This window comes from Galleria mellonella, unplaced genomic scaffold (genome assembly GCF_026898425.1).
Source record: "Galleria mellonella isolate WM207_F2 unplaced genomic scaffold, CSIRO_AGI_GalMel_v1 utg266, whole genome shotgun sequence".
NCBI lineage: Eukaryota > Metazoa > Arthropoda > Insecta > Lepidoptera > Pyralidae > Galleria > Galleria mellonella.
The window spans coordinates 490,585-504,907 of record NW_026442061.1 but is presented as its reverse complement, the minus strand read 5'-3'; the positions used below and the strand labels follow the sequence as shown (position 1 = coordinate 504,907).

Genomic DNA, 14,323 nt, shown 5'->3' with positions numbered 1-14,323 from the left:
AATTCGCATAACTGCAACCGTCACTTGCGGCATTTACAAGTTACACTATTATTAGTGTGAATTTTATCAAAAATTACGGTTAGATTATTAAAATCATATTATACCTAGCAACCCGGGATTGCAGCTAACTGAGAGCCGGCGATTATTGTTTTTTTTTTTTTGCCAATTTTTCATTACGATTTACATTCAGTTTCATTACCAATTAATTATAAGATAAATTAAGGCAACGGCGATCATTCGTGACTGGACAATATAGCTGCATTTTATCATAATTAACCTTGTATTTAAAACTAAAGTTTCCCTGAGGGGCCTGATATCTACAGATATCAGCAGCGAGATCTTAGATTATCTTCGCCAATCCCCAAGTTCTTGAATCAGCACTTTTAAAAGTAGAATTCGAATCGGCGATTTGCGACGAGACACGTCCCCGATTGAACATTTTGTGTGCGTGTTTATGGAACGGTAGTCATCAGACTATCAAAGGGCTTTCAATGTTTGTACTCGTATGTTGAAGCAACTAACGTAGTTAAATTTATACAGTATGTTTGTGCGTCAGATCAAAGAATCTATTGAAGTTTCAAATTAAATCATCTCGATTTACTACTCGTGTGATGGTATGCTTCTCTAATGTCAAATTGCCTCTGATGTGGCTTACCAGACGACGTCTTCGCCTACCCTCTGAAATAGAAAATGAATAACACTCATTTCAAAATGATTATAAGTTTGAATTTGAAAAATCCAGAGGAAAAATTCCTGGGTTTCGATCTTAGGATACCCGAAACGCACTCAAACATTATCTACTGAGTTGTCACACTGTGCATGACAGATAATCGAGAAGTAGTTATTATGTACTTCTACTCTACACACGATTTTTTTCTCAGAAAATATGTCTTTTTCTGTTTGCTTCATCTTACCAAGCCTATGCTTTAAAAACAAACAAGTTTTATCTGCAAATACATATTAGTAATCTTCTTATAGATACAGTTTTAATATATATAAGAAATATCAAATGAAGATTATAAGTTAGCTAGAATATATAAAACTACCAAAGAAGACTTCAAAGGTAAACCAGAAAACAAGAAATAAATATTCAAACATATGTTTATTCTTGTAAGCCCATATAAGATTAATGCTTCAGTACTCGTACTTGTTATTTGAGGGGCATATAAATACGTTTAGGGCACGTTATTTTTTCGTTTATACCTATCAAGAAACTCAGTCTTTTATAATTAAAAACTGTGTTACATCTGTAGAAAAAGCCAGATTATTATGGTTTGTTATTAAAATTTTATCCTTTTTTTTTTTTTTTTTTTATACCACTGTGGTGGCAAACAAGCATACGGCCCACCTGATGGTAAGCGGTTACCGTAGCCTATCTATCCTATTTATCTACGTGTCCTATTATGTCGTGTGGTCCCGGCATAGAATAAACCACCTTTTCCTTTTCCGTGGGTATCTTAAGAGGCGACTAAGGGAGGGCGAAGGATGGACAGTAGCGTTCCTCTTAAAACATCTTCAAAGTCCGTCTGCCAAGCATGGCAACTACTAGCAAAACTCCCCCAAGGAGAGGCTAGTGTGTTCAACAATGGACAGTTAAAAGCTGATATGATGATGCTGATATTTATCTCATTTGAGAGCAAAACAAGTCAAGTGTTTAATCTAACTTATAATATAACAATATTTCTTTATTGAATTTGCATTCCGTTTATCAACAATAGTGCAGGGAGTGATAACTTCAAACATATTTACATTGTAAAATGAGTCATTGTAGGGCACTGCGCCCAGATAGCGACGTGATTAACGCAAATGGCCGCATAAAAATGGCAATATACGTTTATTTATGGCATCTTCTATACATGAATATAAAAAAATAAACTTTTTCCGAAATTGCATTGTATATTAACTTTCACTCGCGACTTCGTCCGCATGACTGGGATATGTTCATTACCTGAGATAAAAGCAACCTTTGTCCTTCTTCATTCATAGTGATCGGTTCATTTATTAAGGCGCTAAGAGTTAACAAACAAACCCATTTTCACATACGGTATTAATAATATAGTAATATATTAGTAAGAATTTTTCAAAACTTGTCTTTGAAGTGAAAAATATATTCCTGGACTTACATGTAGGTCCAGACTATAATTCTTGAAGAGTCAAGGTCTAATTCCCTTCTTTCCTTGTTACCTATTTAAACATCCTGATCTTCCTATGAAAAAAAGATTATTACCTATCTTTTAACAATGTTTTAATTTGATAATTTTGTGAAATTACTATTTTATGGACCATCATATACTACATTTATAATAATTTTGACTTAAATCTATTAGAAAAATAGTTCATATTTTGGTCTTTAGAAAAAAAAATGTGATTATAAAATAAAAAATCAATTTTAGAAATAGTTTCATAGAAATCGTGGCTCTGACTTGACCCCACCGTTACAAATCTGGCCGACTTGAACTGAAGCTACGACTGCTACATAGTAAACCGCGTGACTTGGAATACATTTTTAAGTCCAAGTTTTCCGGGGGGAAAGTGATTGTTAGTAATGGAGACTGAGAATCCCATTGCTAGCAATACACCCAACCAGGTCGACCTCCTCGCGGTTCTCCCTAGAAACTATCATGGTTAATTCCTGATGAATTTATCATGATGAGCTAACTGGCCTGTTTTCATTTTTATCGATCACACCCTTCACTGGTGCTTCGCCAGCGTATCCCGTTAACGCAGGCGGAGTTACCATATTATTTTCACCCATCAAAAAAAAAGTCCAAGTTTTCCTTTTTCTTGCATTTGTGTATGGCACTTTATTGCCTGATACGACATTCTAGCGATAAAAAGGATTGATGTTACATCTTACTAAATGCTTTTTTTATGCATTGAGAAAGTCTGATTTTCATGGTTTTTTTTTTCTATTTAATGGGTGATAATAGAATGGTAACCCCGCCTTTGCTATCGGTATACGCTGGCGATGATTCCGATGGTTTTCCATCAGCCGAACGATGGCTTTATTGCCCAAATCACGAAGTGTGTGAGAATATTTTTTAATTGAATTTTATAATTCAGAGGTTTACACTCGGATTCAGTTTTGAGATTTTTGGGTCGCAGTAAAGCTGCCAAATTGAGCTGTTTGACTTCATCAACCGATTTATCTAGTTTATTGGTCGGTGGATTGTCTAAGAAGAAAATTAAATCATCTCAGTTATAGATGGATATTTATAGTATGATGATAGGAATTTATATAAAATAAAACCACGCATTACCCTTTTATTTCCTTACGGAGGCACTTTATTTCTTTTTATTTTCATTGAAATGTTTTAAATATTGTTTTTTTTTACATAAATGTAAAGGAATCTATGTTTCTGATCGAAACAGTCAGAAACATAAAATTGCTTGTATTAAAGTTCATGGCAGTTAAATATAAAGTTTTTAGTTTAAAGCATGCCGCACTTAGAGCACTGCAGAGATGCAGTGAATGCATTTGTGCATACCGTGGCTTGTCGCCAGTCGCCAGGTCGCCATAATGCTACGCGTCTATTGATTTGTTAAATTTCGTCTGATCACTACGAATTATAATAGAAAAAACCCAAAAACCAAGATTTACTAAATAAATCTTATATAAAAATCTCGTGTTACGATGTTCGTGCACCTCCGAAATCGTTTAACCAATTTTAATGAAACATTATTTATTTACTTAAAGGTAAACGTGAAAGATGGACTATTTTTTATACTGACGAAAAAAGGATACAGTAGGTGATGGTAGGGAAACCAAATAAGGTATGAATGATCTCGAATGAATCCATTTAAGTCCGTTAAATAGTTTTTGTGTAACAGAGTAATAAACATTCATCCATCCATACTTACTTCATATTTATAATATTAATAAGATTTTTCACGGAGCGATCTGGCCTTATAAAAGGCGCATATATTCTCAGACGCGTCTTTTTGCTTTGTTCGCATCCTGAGGTAGGTACTAGACACATCAAGGGGCATAGCCTACTCGGCTTTCCCTTAAATGTCACGAAAAGGATATCCAATCAAAGTGTATATTATGTCGTCTCTAAATTTATTATAGTGAAAAAAGGAAGACGAAATCATTGTCGTATTTGGTATCAAAAGAAAGATCTAAAGCACATTCAAATGAATCAGTATGTAAGAGATAAGGAAATTGAATATAATAAAAGTAAAAGAGAAAAAAAAATTATGTGTGTACTTACTTATATTGAAAATTCTATTTTTGAATTTATCAATTTTTAATAAGGCTTAGTTTACATTCACTAAAGTGTTTCTGTACTTGAATGCAAGTATTTTACATGATGTACTAACGACGACCTTCGTGGAATAGTAGTGTGCACGTTACTTTGCGTAAATGTGGTCCCGGGTTTGATACCTAGTCATGCCTATTTGAAAGACAAACTTTTCTAAATTACTTCGGATCTAGGTATTCTAGGGTATGTTCCCAGATGCTTATTACTTTATTCCTCATAACACAAGGTATCCTAGCTCGAGGACCAGGGGGAAGGGATTGTTAGTAATGCAGACTGTCAGTCTAATTGGTAACAATACATCTTGTCAGGTACACCTCCATGTGGTCCTCCCTGAAAATCATCGTGCTAAATTCCAGGTGTATTTATCACGATGAGCTAATTGACTTGCCTTTTCAACCTCACCTATCAACCCTCACTGGTGCCCCGCCAGCATATACCGTTTGCGCAGGTAGGACCATCATTCCATTATAATCCTTCAAATAAAATCTCGAGGACCAGGTACGTAAAAAAAGGCACCACCAAATGTGCGATGTAAGAAAGAAGAAGAAGAAAAGAAAAAACAGTTGTAAAACCTATCGTTTACACGTTATTAGTAATAATAGCAGAATTAATGGACTAGACAGATATAATCATGCAGACAAGTTTTTATAGCATTCCTCTTGTCTTTCTACTTTTATGGTCCCATAACTTTTATGATCCTATTATAAGTTTCCCATATATCCGATAAACAAAATAGAGAAGAAATGTTTCTATTGAAATGTGTTTATAATAATGTTATTTTTTTTGTTTCAGGTATGAAAAATTATCGAGTAAAGAAAATTTTAAAGGTAAAAACACAATAGGGTTTAACTCAACCCTATTATTTCTTCCTAAATTATTTCATACGCCGAATATGATTTGGTAAATATTTAGTGGAGTAAATAACAAAATAGAGTTAATTTAAAAAGATATTGTTGATATACAATATATGTTTTTTTTTTTTTTATTTTGAGTGATAAAAATATGTATTATAGTTAAATTGGACCTATTTATCTAAGGAACAGAAATGTAAGGATAGTCTAAAATATCTGAAAACCACACAAACTAAACCATATAAATATATATACTTATATTTATAAGCTTATGTTCATTTTTAAAGAAGTCTATATATACATGCGTAACATGAATTTTACGAACTGTGTTTGTCCTTTCCGACATTTGTTTCGACTTCATCCGGGAGTCTTCTTAAGGGAGCGTATGGTGCTTTGCGTTACAGCTTCTCGCCTGCTCTCCTTGTACAGACATATAGACATTAATTTATCTCTATTCAGAAAATAAATTCTATAAAGAATCATTAAATTTATTAAACCACTATTCATTAAAGTGAAATACCCAACATTAACTAGTTTCTTATCTATAATTGTCTGATAGTATACGAGACAAGTGAGCCTTTGTTAGTTACATGTGGGTGAAAATTAATTATAACTTAACACGAGAGGAAATACTTGTTCGTCAAATTCAAAGCATGGCTTGCGCTGTAATTAAATCGATTTCATTTGGATGCTATGACTTCACAATGACTCGTTAATTTGTGCTTCATTTAATAAATATGTACTAGTAATGCTGAATTGAATGTTTCATATAATCATTAATGAAATTCACCTTTACACAAATAACTCCGAATTTGTATTCAGAAACTTCTCATAATTTACATGTATATATTGTTTCGCAAAAAAAGTGAGAATCGATTACATTTGTACTTTTTTTGTGGGTCATAATGTAATGGTAACCCCAACTGCGTTAACGGTATACTTTGGCAAGGCACCAGTGAGAGATGATAGATATCGTTAACGAATTCTACAAGAATTAACCAAGATGTTTTCCACGTAGACGTTGATCTGATAGATTATATTGCTAGCAATGTGGCTGTTAGACCCCATTTCTAACAATCTTCTCCCTCTATGATACTAATGTATGTTACTATTACATTATGCACTATTACTCTTGTGAGTAGCGCCGTCTGGTGTCAAGTTATTATTATCTAGGCCACTTTCATTATACATGAAGGCCTCTGACGTGGCTCACTGGACGACAGCTTTACGTACCTTTTAGATAATAAACTTTCTATTAACGAAATTTTGGAGAAATGAAATTCTTTAAGATATTTTCGAGAAAAGTGAAATGGGCTAGAAAAAATTTGGATGATTTTTGGACAGTTTTGTTACTTATAAACTAAATATGTAAAATATATAAATGAAGGTAGCAAAACAGAAGATGGGATAAGATAAGGAAGTTAAAAAAAGAAGTTAGTGATTGAATAAGAGTAAAGGAAATACTATCGATTTGGAGAAAAAATATTTGTCATTTGGGTAAAAATTAAAAATGTATCTGGCAATCCTAGTAGCAAGTGACAATGATTTTTAAATGTTCCAAATATTAATTTGAAAAATTTAAAGCTTTAGGTTGAGATTCGATCTTAGAATGTCCGAACCTCAGTCAAGCACTGTTCAACTCAGCTGTTACAGCATGACTAACTTTGTCGAATACTCAAATTCACAGAATACATAATAGACAACACAGGACCCAAATTCAGTCTCAACAAGCCAGATACAATGTCGCATTTGGTTACTGGGGATTACGCAGCCTAGTCCGAATTTATAATCAATACGGGTGTTTTGATTAACCCGTACTCTTTCCCAACTACTAGTTTGTATGTTATGACATAACTTCAGAAAATTCTAGGACAGCATCTCCTATCGTGGTGCAAGACAAGGATGACGGTAGCCGCTTTCCATCAGTTGAACCGTATGCTCGTTTACCTTCCTAACAATAAAGAAAAGGTTTTCAAAGTACATTAGTTGACTACTAATTCATAATCTCAGTAAAAATATATCGCAACAAAAATCATATACACCTCCACTTTGAAAACCCGTCTATTAGATCGAAAATGATCTAAAAATATTATTAAGTTTGTCTAGGATACAAATGGCACGCACATGTGTTCGTGGTTAGCGCAAAGTTGCAATGGCCCACAGCTGCGCATTTTAATATAACTTGTAGACATGGAAATTGGTTAGATCTACTTGTAACTATCACTTTTACTCCTATTAAAAAAAAATTATATTGAAAATATTTGTTACTTGTTTTATCTGATAGATAGCTTTGATTTAGTTGTAAAATTATTTAGTTAAATAAATAATTTAAATTTAAAGTTTTCTTTTATTTTGAACTTGTAACTTTATTTCTTTTCTTTTTTTTTTTTTGAAAGACAAGAAAAACTAGATAATATATATAATAAAAAGACTACATACCATGTACCACAGTCTTATAGATGGTAAAATAAAAAATCAATATTATATAGATGAGACAATTTATTTGCTATTTTTTCACGTAAATTTACCTACCATCTTGTTCAGCAATCAATTACAGCCGATAAATACTGGCAGGAATTCAGTTGTTACCTTTTTTTTTTTAATAAAATTAAAACCCGTAGAATTATTGAAAAGCACGTGCAAGATCAGTCAATGCTGAGCACGTTTGTCATTTTAAGTAATTATTATTATTAAATACTTAACGATATTTTATTATTATTGTTACGTAACAAAAGAGAAGATAATAAATTTAATAAAAGCATGGTACCAAGTGGAAGAGACTTTTTGCGTGGGCAGATTTCCAAAGGCTACCGTCCCTAACTTACGTCGTCACATCGAAACGGCTTATCACTGTTTTTATATTTTGTCACTTTGTCGAACCAAATAAATTATGAATGTGGTATACGAGTATGTCAAAAATAGTGATAGGCATACGATGGACGAGCGAATTGTTCCACTTAAATTACCGGAGACACATATCATGTCAACGTCACTTCTGCCTTGTGACGTTGTAATAAATACCATTTATTGTGGATTCAACTTATTAGAGTTGTATTAGAAAATAACAATCGATTATTTATTATTATAAGGGAACATCCTACAAAAGAATCCGTAGACACAATTATGTATATACCAAGGAATTTGAATTTTACGCTATTGTAAGGCAAAACTTGCGCTACTGTTGCGCTACAAATCGCGCAACATGTAGCGTAACAATGTGCGCTACTGTGGTTTATTTTCACCTCAAATCACGCTACTATTACCTAAGAAACTATCCTATACAGTACAATACATACTCCTATTACTCATCACGCAATTAGTGGCGCCACTGTTGCCTAAGAAGTTTGTCTATTCTTGTGCTACGAATTGCACTACTGGTTTATTACAAATGGCGCAACAAGTTACGCTACTGTGGCGGTACTGTTGCGCGCAAACATGTACTTTCAAGTAGTTTCCATAAATGTCAATTTGGATTTTTTTACTTACCATATTTTGAGTATAGAAAGCTTTTCCATGTCCACAGTCTTTACAAATATGAGAATGCTTATTTAAAACTTGATTATTTCTCCATCATCGAATAAACAACTCGACCGTCGAATAAAGTAAGTTAACAGTAGATATTATCCTTAATTTATTATGTAAATAAATAGCTTTTGAATCTTGTTTAATTTGCGTAACATGTAACCTCAATCAGTTGACAAATTTTACAAATAAAGTACATATTCCGGCCATTTTTGTCAGTTTTGCCAAGAAGCCATTTTACAGTAGAGTTTTTACTTATGTGTTAAAATCATTCAATCCATTGGTGTATTCCACTTTTATCTCAATAAATTATGATTAGTAAAATAGTCCATTGCGTATTTTTAGTATGATTACGTAACTAGCACGTACGTAGTAAAACGCTAACCTAGTTTGGTTTTCTGAACGTCTGCAGGACCTTTTAGTATTGATTGTAGTCTGGCACTTCGCCAGTATACGGCTACTTGGGATCCACGTTGTTCCAACTGCAGATATTTAGATATACATAAATATCTATTGGACATTATTCACAAGGGACTATTTGTATGACAATCTTTGATGCAATTACCTACATTTATAACTGCCTTTATATCTTTGTAATTGACAAGTTCTAGAAATTATACATCTATTTAATATATAAAAATCCTATCACGTTTTTCGTTATTATGATTGATTGAGTGCTAACATTTTCCGGCATAGGTAGCCTAAATATATAAAAATCCAACGTCACTATGTTTATTTATGCTAATCTCAGAAATCGTTCAATCGATTTTGATGAAATTTTGTAAATGTGTTTGTTTGCTACAACTTTAGAGATAGGATAGTTTTTATGGAGGTAGATGGAAATAAAGGGCAAAATGTTATTGAGTGAGGTTATTCTTGAAATGAATTCATATAGATTGATATTGAAATAGAGACGTTTCGCGCATTCAAATTGTAATACTAGTGATATAATGGTTTCATATTATTCTCACAGACGGATATTAGTGTATCTAGTCAATGCAAACAATTGCAAACTGATACAAATTCTTTATTGAGAATGGTAACCATTATCTATAGATATGAACAGCATCATAGAATATACTGGAAGACCCCTGATGGCCCTTATGCCTTGTCATTTTTAAGATTAATATTTTAAGCCTCTGAACTTCGTGATTTCACTGCCATATTATGCTAGTTCAAACTGAAACACGGCTATACAAGCATATTTGCTTTTCGGTTGAAATATCTATCTAACAAAAGCCATATTTTAAAGAAAAAAATGACAACATAAGAGGAGTGGAGAACGAAACTAAAGGGACAAACTAAGAATAGATGAGCTATCTTAACTTAAACATTATTATTATTATTATCTTACATATATAAAAGTGAGCTCGCATATAGTGGTTGATAGGGATCGTAGAAGCAGAAAACATACTGCGTAGAATTCATAATGGAACCCATGTCATAGCATGGTATGGCAATGATGAAAGTGTGCTACAAAATAAATTGATTTAATAGTGTAAATAAGCCTATAGCAGTTGATAATTCCTTTCCTGCCTAAGAGTACAGTCGTAAACATTTTTATTAGCGCTACATAAGTCTGCGTTAATGTAATAATATTAAATTATGACTCATAGTTTACAGAAACTGTTCAACCTATAATCTGGCTTCGACAATCTATATTGAATTTGGAACATTTTCATTTGACTCTTATATTTTATCGAGTAAAGCTAAAACTATATAGTGCTGTTAAATATTTACAAAGGATAAAAAGCCTGTGAAGTTAAGGGCTGTTTACTTAACTCCGGTCCTATATACCGCCAGATCAGTAATGGAAAATAATTGTATATTTATATGATAATTGTAGGTAGGTTAGTCTAGGCCTCTCTTGATACCTGTACCCTTCTCATCTTATTGCTTCTTTCATCGTTTTACTACAGGAAATAGAAATTAATTAACGACACAGCTCATAAAAATAGTAACCGCAAACGATAGATTCTGGATATAGAACTTATATATTTCACGGCATATACAGTGCCAACCATGCGTTACCACTTCTGCGATCTAAAGTGCTCTGCAATTTGTATCAGATTGGATTGCTATCTTTCTCTTTACATAGAAACCAAACACACGTATTACATATATCTGCTATACGGAGAAAATACGCAAAAGGTATAATTGCCGAAGAAAATTACACAAATCTCTGTAACCAGTGAACTCTGTGTCTAGTTACAATATTGGAAAATTCCATTAACCATTCATAAACATCTGTCGCTCGAACTTTCCTGTGATAATTTATTGGACGAGCCTGAGGTTCGACGATCAGTAAATTGCTTTATTCTGGCAGATATGTATTGTTTAATAAATGGTATGAATTTGTTTATAAACTTCGTTAAACGTGGAACATTTTGATGTGTTACTTAAAATAAATGTAGGTACTTTATCATTCATAATATCAGCCATTCACAGTTCCCTTGACATGAATAATCCTAAGCATTCATTGATTTCCGTCATTACTCCATCTGTCTGGAAGTCGCTTTGTACTGTGTATGTAATTCCATCTGTTTGCACGTATATCCATATTCATGAGGTCAACCCATGCTAAATTATAGTGTTAATAACGTGGACTAACGTTTCTATAGGTATAGGGTTCCTAGAAACTCCAGTGACCCCATGCCCGAGGATATAATATCAGGAACTAATCTGATTTCATCCTTACCTATCATGTCTTACTGGTTACCGCCAATTGTGTACCAAAAGCCCGGTTGTGACTGACAGTGTATTATTATTTTTTAAGGCAATACATAAAACTGGGTACATAATAAGACTATGTAAACGTAACAAAGACAAAATATCGATGAGGTTGCATTTTACGGCTGCTGGTTGCTTATATAGTATCTATTTTACGATATTTGTATTGTCACAAGCGATCCAATGATACCTCGATTATTAAAATCGATCCAGACTTATTGATGATAGAGAATAAATAAATAGACAAACATATATTAACGAATTGGGTAAACATTACGCTTCTTTGGACAATCGTGTAATAAACAGTATTTACAATAAATGTATAATAACCATTTTGAAAACATTTACTCACATAAAGTACTTGTATACGAATGTGAATAATTTATTTTGTCTTACATACATAATTTATAACGTTTGTATACCTACGTCACTTAAAGAAATTGGATCACTTTAAATAGAGCATTTAGATCGATAATATATCAATTATAGAACAAAAAACGTGTTACTACAATCGTTTTGAGTAGTTGGTACTAACAAGTTTGTATTACTTTGAGATCTTCAAGAGACACGTGAAAAAGTAGCTTTATACATACTTATACATACATACATATCTGTCACGCCTGTCTCCATTAGGGTAAGCAGAAACAATGGAACGCCAAATGCTTCGATTCAAACAAATCCCTTTCGTTTCTTCCACTAATAACTATTATACTAATTTCATATACAGTTACTGACATTATTTATTTTATAAATTATTGACATTTTTGTTATTTTACTGATTTACTTAGTATTTTTATAATTTGTATAAATTATAATTGATATAAATTACTAAATTCATTAAATAAATAATATTTTAATTTTATAATGAGTAGGTATTAAAAAAAAAAAGCTTAATAATAATTGCTAGATAATTCAAGCAAATTATCATAGTTTACCTATTTTTTTATACTACTTAAAATGGCAAACACGCTGAGGGCCCACTTGATGGAAAGTGGTACCCGTCGCCTATAGACATGAGCAGTACCATGGAGATAACAGAGTATACTGTTTCGCCAATGATACAACCCATGCGTTGCCATTCCTGAGGACTCAGGTGTTATTCCTCTGTACCCAGTAAATTCACGCCATATCCCACCCTTCAAACCATAACACAGTCATGCAAACACAACTGCTTCACGGTAGAAACACGAATGGGACAGAGGTACCCAAACAATCGACTTTTGTACAAAGTCTCCCTCTGGTATCATAGTTTACCTATTTAGGTAAACTATGATAATTTGCGATCAGTTGATCGCATTAATTCCCATCTCTCATAAAATCTAAAAAGTAGCTTGTATAACGATATACCAGTGGCAAACGATGGACCAGGTTTACCTAACTCTAAGTTGAAAGAGGGGGAAAGGATTATTAGTAATGGAAACCAATGATCCTATATCAGGTCGTCCTCCACGCGGTACCATTTAGAAGTCAACGTAGTTAATTCCTGATTAATTTATCACAATGGGCTACCGGCCTGATTTTATTTCCTTATCTATGATAGATAAGGAACTCCTCACTGGAACCCCGACAGCATAAACCGCTAACACAGGCCGAGAGTCCATTATCATTTATAAAAATATTGATTGATCCTAATTCCTATTCAAGGATTTCCGTGTGGCCCCGCATAGTATAAGCCTCCTCTTTCTTTCCCGTGGGTGTCATAAGAGGCAACTAAAAGAACTTAATGGTCGAGGGATGGTCAGCAGCGTCCCTCTTAAAAACATCCTCAAAGTCTAATTGCAGTTGCCAACCCACCTACCAGGGGGGAAAGGGATTGTTAGTAATGGAGAGTGAGAATCCCATTGCTAGCAATATACCCAACCAGGTCGACCTCCTTGCGGTTCTCCTTGGAAACTATCATGGTTAATTCCTGATGAATTCATCATGATGGGTTAACTGGCCTGTTTTCGTTCTCATCGATCACCCTTCACTGGTGCTCCGCCAGCGTATCCTGTTAGCGCAGGCGGAGTTACCATACCATTTTCACCCATAAAAAAATAAACCCATCTACAAAACGTGGAAATTATTGACAAACCCCTTCAATTGGGGAAATATATTCCATATTCAGCAGTGGACAGCTAACGGCTGATAGGATGACGATGATGATGATGTTCCAAGTATTGTATAACAAATTTTCCTTATGTAGCAGAAAGGTTTATATCAACCATCACATGTGGGGCTGTATTTAAAATCTTTGTAACTTTGATCGATTGCAACAAATAGTAGGTGTAGAACTTAATCCTCTTTGCAAACTCGTACACAGCTAAACGCAATTTCGTAAGTGGCTTTGTGCCGACATAGTAAGCATAGATATATATGTGGCTACCTGCATAATCCATGGTAGGTGTACCTAAATGGAGTATGATTAACCATGACGGAAAACACCGACCGACCATTTTTTTTCGGATGTCAACCCGAAAAATTTATGAGCCCTTTGGTAATGTTACAGTTTAACACATTAGCGTTTCCGCTAGTTTTAGTTCTACTAGTCCTAGGTTCAATTCCCGCACAATATAATATATTCATTAGCGTATATTTATATTGATATGGGTGTTATTATTTCATCATCATAATCATATACCTATATATGTAGTAATTTGTGTGCTGTAAGTAATGCAAATAAATTATCTATCTATCTATCTATCATATTAATCGTTAACTGTCCACTGCTTAATATAGACCTCTCCCATAGACTGTCATAAGGAACGGTTTTGAACCATCTACATCCACTGTAGTAGTGGTCGTCCTACACTGCATTTGCCTGTACGAGTCGTCGCTGTTATTTATTAACGTAAAATAAATCTATTAACTACTCACTGACTTGACAAACGTCCTGTCCAAAATTTAAAACGACCTTTTTAAGGTACGTACCGAATCGATTTGGGTTTCAGGCCGTTTAACTTTTTTGGCTTTGGG

The 14,323-nt window shown here is 33.6% G+C and overlaps 1 protein-coding gene across 4 annotated transcripts in view; it reads left to right on the top strand.

Annotated features, from left to right (window-relative positions):
• LOC113516136 (beta-1,4-N-acetylgalactosaminyltransferase bre-4-like) overlaps positions 1-14,323 on the top strand; it is a 224,981-nt gene that overhangs the window by 131,705 nt on the left and 78,953 nt on the right. The window lies entirely within an intron of this gene.